Source organism: Mycteria americana, chromosome 3, assembly GCF_035582795.1.
Source record: "Mycteria americana isolate JAX WOST 10 ecotype Jacksonville Zoo and Gardens chromosome 3, USCA_MyAme_1.0, whole genome shotgun sequence".
NCBI classification, from domain to species: Eukaryota; Metazoa; Chordata; class Aves; order Ciconiiformes; family Ciconiidae; genus Mycteria; species Mycteria americana.
In genome coordinates, this window is record NC_134367.1 from 71,937,274 (window position 1) to 71,943,273 (window position 6,000).

The window sequence follows — 6,000 nt, forward strand, 5'->3', positions numbered from 1 at the left end:
ATCGTAAACACTTAACTGTGGAAAAGGCACCGACTCCTCTCCTGCTTTAATGAGAGTTGTAACTGAGGTCATAGCTGCCCTTTCCAGTCCACGTGGTACTCCACCCAGACGTTGTTTTCATGAAGAACTTGAAATCATGACAAAAACATCAGAAGGAAATAATGCTTGTGTTGAATTTATGTTTTGGATTTTTGTTTGTTTTCTTGAAAGGAGGTTCTTCTTCAGATGCTGGTTATTTTTAGTGCTTATGAAACCAAAAGACAATGAACATTGGATGAAGCCAGGAAAGCTGTGAGCAAATACAGATTGGTGAAAACTTGCAGACATAGAATAAATCAGTTGCCTTTGTCCCAAGCACCACCAATTCTGGATGTTGGCTTCTTTTAAAACAAAATTATCCTATTGTTGGGAGCTTGTCATGTAGGTGGGTGGTCTTTCTTCAAGAGATCATAAATTACTGTCTTCTGTGACCTAAGGCAAATGTGACTGTGCCTCTCTCCCTCTGTGTTTAAAAATACCAAACCCTGTCCTGTTGCAGAACCCTGTTTTCTATACGCATTGGCAAAAATGAAGCCTTAAGACAAATTAAGAGGGCTACTGAGTTTTTATAGTATTTTTAAAATATTTTATAGCGTTTTATACAACTTAAAATTGTATACTTTTTTATACTAGCCTGATACAATTTAGGTTTCATAGCTGCTTTAATGAAACCTGAAAAGAGCAGAAAACATTATTAGAGTATTACAAAAATGCTGCCACCTCTGATGGTAATGTTAGGTACTTCGGATCAGTGGCAACTGGCAAAAATTGGAGGAGCTGGTGAGGTGTCACAAGTTCTTGTGAGGTTTGGACAAATTTTGAAATGCAGGAATTGGAGAAATTGTGTAGTCGCAACCTGCTCCAGTACCACTTAGCCACTGGGTCCGGTGGCCATGGTAAAATTTTTGTGGGCAGTATTTACCTTCAAATGATAGTCAGAACTAGTATTAACTAAATTGCAAAGTCTACATATACAGTCTCGTGGTTTTGTGATTTTTCACTAGAGATGATCTGGAAACATTGTCATCAAATTCTATGGATCTTTATGCTAATACCTATGTAGTTAGGAGCTGCAGATGAAAAAATACTCAAAGAATCTAGTCTGAATTTGCAAACTGTATGTAAACACACCAGATGACTTTGGAGATATAGGAAAAGATACTGTCTTTCAAGATTTTTATTAAACCAATGAATGACATAGATTCTTTGCATTTGTGAGCTTTAGGGAAAGGTAACTTCCAAAGAGGGATTTCAAAGCTGAGAGTCTCAACTGCTTGATACTGTGTGATGGACCAGCCATTTCAGGTAGGGAGAGCTGTCTGAAAGCAAAGCAAAGCAAGAGAAATAAACTATATGGAAGATCAGATTGCAGTAATTGGGAGTCCAGGAACAAATGAGAATTTGTAAGATTTATGGACAGCCTTGGTTTTTTTTAGAAAAATTATTTTTATTTGAAATGGCAGAAGAATACCAAAGAAGGTATCAGTTAGGGAAATCACACTGTCGAGGAGGTTGCTGAAGAAAATTATTTTAGTAGCTGCATGCCAGATCCATTAGAGAGCACAACGGACCACAGAAACAAAATGCAAAAGGGAAGGTGGAGTTGGGTAGGGGAGTAGATAGACCAAGCATGGGCATACCTATTGGCTCTAGGGGAAGAAAGAATGTCTTTGGTATTTTAAGATGGTGTGAAGGGAAGGGTGATACTGCCGAATGAAGAAAAAAAATAATTTCTGCACCATAGCCAAATGACTGAAGTTAAATACCTATTCTGAGAAGCTTAGTTGTAGCTCTGAGGGACTAATGCTGTCTTCATTTTACTGCAACTAGAACGCTGTAGAACTTGCTTCAAAGAACTTTGCATTTTCCACCTTGAAAGCTTTGGAAATGCTGAAAGTGCAGAATGTACACTTCCTCCCCAATTGTGAATGATAGTTAGCTCTTTCACTGCTGTACCTCTTTTGTGCTTCAGTGTAGCTTATTTTATTGCAGTAGTTTCATTGCCATAGTTCCTCAGGCTGCTTGAAGCAGTTTCTGCTCAATCAGCAGTTATTTATAAGGGTGACCTCTTGACTGGATGGCCCTGCCAAATCAGCCTGCCATAGTGTGCTATTGATCTGCCCTGAAATAGAAAGACTGGCTTAAGTCTTCAAGATGTTTCCATTACCTTTATCTGCAGAGTGCGTGTGTTTATCATCCAGTTGGCAAGAAGGCCAATGCACATTGTTTATCCAGCAAAATCCAGCACACTGTTCACCCATGTGAAAATATAAATATCACTGTTTCTTTTTTTTTTTTTTTTAAAACAAGGTGTACATTATTAGAAAATAATGCCTGGGATCTGACAACACTTTCACTGACACTCTTGGCCACATGTCCATGTGTATGGATCTCCTTCTGGTAGGGGCCTTTCCTAGGGAAAACTTTTGAGGCTGTCCTAAAAATCTTTCACAACTACTAGTCCTGGCTCATGTGAGAATTTAGGAGCTGCTCTTTTAGGGCACCTCTGAGGTCTCTAAAAGGTTCTGGAAGATGGAATGGGTGGGTCATTTGGCAGCTGTTTCAAAGAGCTGGAGGTGGGGCATCCTACAGGAGAGTCCTACCACCCAGACTAAGTCACAGCCGATTACTTAATAGCTATTTAAGCTCAGAATCGATTTAAGTCTGATCCTACATAATATCCAAAGAGGGTTTCTTTTAAATAGTAACACCATAATAAAAGGTTAGACTCTTACTCTGATGAGTAGTATTCTGTACTGTGAATTAGCTATGAATGGTAGTGTTTCTGCATATTTACATTTTAAAAATTTGTAAATATCAACAAACTGTGTAATATAAGACATCTGGAGAAGGTAATGTCAGTAATTTATGGTCCCAAATCTATGCACTGCTACTTGTACAGCACTGGTCCTTGGTAACACTTTTCTAATATTCTGGTTTTTTGTACTCATTACTGAGTCATTTATGTTTCTCCAGATTTTCTTTATAATACTGTCACCAGAGTGTGTGGCTTGTTCAGGGGAATTTGAAAACTGCATTATTTCCTCTAGGAAGCAAACTGTTATTAATTAATCCAAACCTTTAATTAAAATTATCAAATCAAGTTTTCATTTGTAAATTATAATTTACAAATTTTAAATTCTTGTCAGTAGATTTTGAAAGGAAAGATTCTTTCATACAAAGCAATATTTAAATTTGTATTTTTCCCATATGCTTCTTCAGCCCTGTTGGAGGGCTGAAGCCCTCCTTCAGCCAACGTTTTTCTACCTCAGCATCCAGAAACCAATGCAAAGAAGTATTTGTATTAGTCAAGAAGAGAACGCAAAGAATTATTTGTATCAGTACAAAAGGGGATGTTTCAGCTGAAAATCTTAGTTCATCTATATCTGCATTAAGTTATAGATGAAAGATGTTTATAATGTGTAAGTTCAGTGACACAAGCCCCACCAAGCAAGCCATATACAAATATAATTCTATCACAATAATGATAATCATAATTGAAACTCTGTCGCAGGGAGACCTTCTAACAAGATTGGTGGAGAAATTGCTGCTGTATGAAAAAGCAGTGACAGAGTAGATGGTAGCTGAGAAATACAGTTAAGATGTGTGCACTTGGTTCCAATGGGAAGGATTCAAAAGAGGGACCCCAGAACCGTGGTCAGGAATTAAGGACATGTGGAGATACCCTGCCGTTGAGGAGATGCTGGGCAATTTCTGAGATTCAGAAGCCACACCAGGAATCAGAAAGGGAGTATGTACAACAGGGAAGGGCCCTAAAGAAACTGCAGGTCAAGCTGGAGAAACTTCAGGTGGGGTAAGTGGGCGCAGCGACCAGATCTAGTTTGGCAGGAGCAAGCAACAAGGAAAAGGAGTAGCATTTCAGCCAAGTGGCAAATTGAACATCTAGGAACAGCTGGTGGGATGATTCAGCTGACGTTTGGGGAAACCCTCTATTCAGGCTCACAGCCCAGGAATTGGTTTATAAGGCTTATCCTGGCTTTCAGTTCTCATTTGTTGGTAGAACCTGACTGCTGAGGCAGAGCCTGACAAAGGCTGAAGAAGAACCATTACACATTTATCTCTTTCCCTATTTATTCTTTGTGCAGAAAACTACATTTTCAAATGGAGATTTAGGGTGGCTTTTGTTGGGTTTTTCTTCAGTACTGGAATTCTCTCTATGAAGTATTGTTAACACTGAAATGGTCACTAAAATAGTTATATCTTTCCCAAATTAACATGTGCATGCGCACACATATATTTATGTTGTGCATTCATGTATACATGCGTGAACATGTGCATGTAAGCTGAAGGATATTACCCAGGAGCACTGGCAGAGACACTGTCATATCTTATTATTCTTGTCTAAAATGTTATTTGCTGGGGGGGGTGAAGAGGAACTGTAATCAAACATTCATTTTGTAGTGACACATGCAGCTCTGTTAATCAGATTTTTTAAATGGGGGATAATGTCAAGGTTACTTTGCCTAGCTGCAATGCTTTTGACTTGTAATACGCCTCACTGTTTATTTTTTAAAGGCTACCTTTTTAACTTGGATCCCTAGAGCTATATCCATATTTCTGTACCTAAATACAAGTGGCCTCATTTTCAGAAATTAAGAGCACCTTCAGCCTCATTTGACATCACTGAGATTCCTGTGCTTCTCTAATAATAAAAAATGAAGGTACTTGCAAAATGTCCCATCATGCTCCACACTAGCATTAAAATACTGAAGTTTTAGTATCCTCTGCCTCTCAGATTGTCTTCGTGCAGTATTATATTGATTCATCAGGAAGGCAGACCAGTTTTGACCTTGATAGGATGTGACAGAACGGTAGGACTCTGCTTGCTTTTACACTGGAAACTACTAAACCCCACCATTTTGCATTCCCTATTTCTGTGTGAAAACTTAAGTAGTTTTAATTGCCACAGCAATTGTCTATCTGTATGTTTATTCTCTTGCTGGTGTTTGTAAGAGTACACACCCAAAATCTGTGGATGTTGTCCAACTTGGCTGAGACCTAGCACAAGATAGATCATTTTTCACATTCAGTTGTTCATATTTCCCAGTTTAGCTGTTCAGAATTAATTTTTTTTATATACTTTTTTAAGTTGTGAAGCTCTACTGTTTTCTGGCCCAGGGAAATAATAGATATCCAGAAGTTTTGAATTAGATTTTTAAGAAATTACATAAAACCAAACACAGTAACTTTTGCCTCACCCAGGTCTGTTCCATCTAGGAAGAACTCTGAATGTTTTCAAGGGTTAGCAAAATCTCTTGTTAAAATTTACTTTGAAGGCAGTATTTGTAATGATATAGACAAAAGTAGTTGTGGGTTTTCTTAAATACTATGTTATATATTTACTATTTAAGCTTTAGTGTTATTTAAAACACAAATTTAAAAAAAAATAAACTGTTATTTGTGCAACTCCTGGTAAACAAGCGTAAATCCATTTCTGTGTTTGCTTTCTACCCTCCTCATTTTCTGCCTGTTTTTCCAATGTTTGATTGCGTTATATTTTACCTAATGCAAAGACACATATAAGGATGGAAATAGCCTCAGTCAGGGTAAGTCAGCATTGCTCCATTTCACTTGGGTAGAGTGCTGAGGAGTGGCCTGTATCATTATGCACGTGCAGCTAATGATATCAGAGGGACTACTCATGTGTTAAAGATCGAGGCAGACCCTTTGAGCAGGCACCGTGTGTTTTGTCTGTGTCCATATGGCACCTACCAAATGTTTGTATTGCTAGGGCATAATGCTAGTATGCATCCTAAAAATAGAAATATGCTTGATTAGAATTAGGAATGGGAGTTTTCCGTAGGCACTCTACTAAGTTAAACATACTGTATTAAGGCCACTAAAGAGCATAATACAGTAAGTTGGTGTCCTAGAAATTACTGGGGCTTTTGCATACAGGATTACCTTGCAGCTTGAATTGATCAGTAATGATGCATGGCC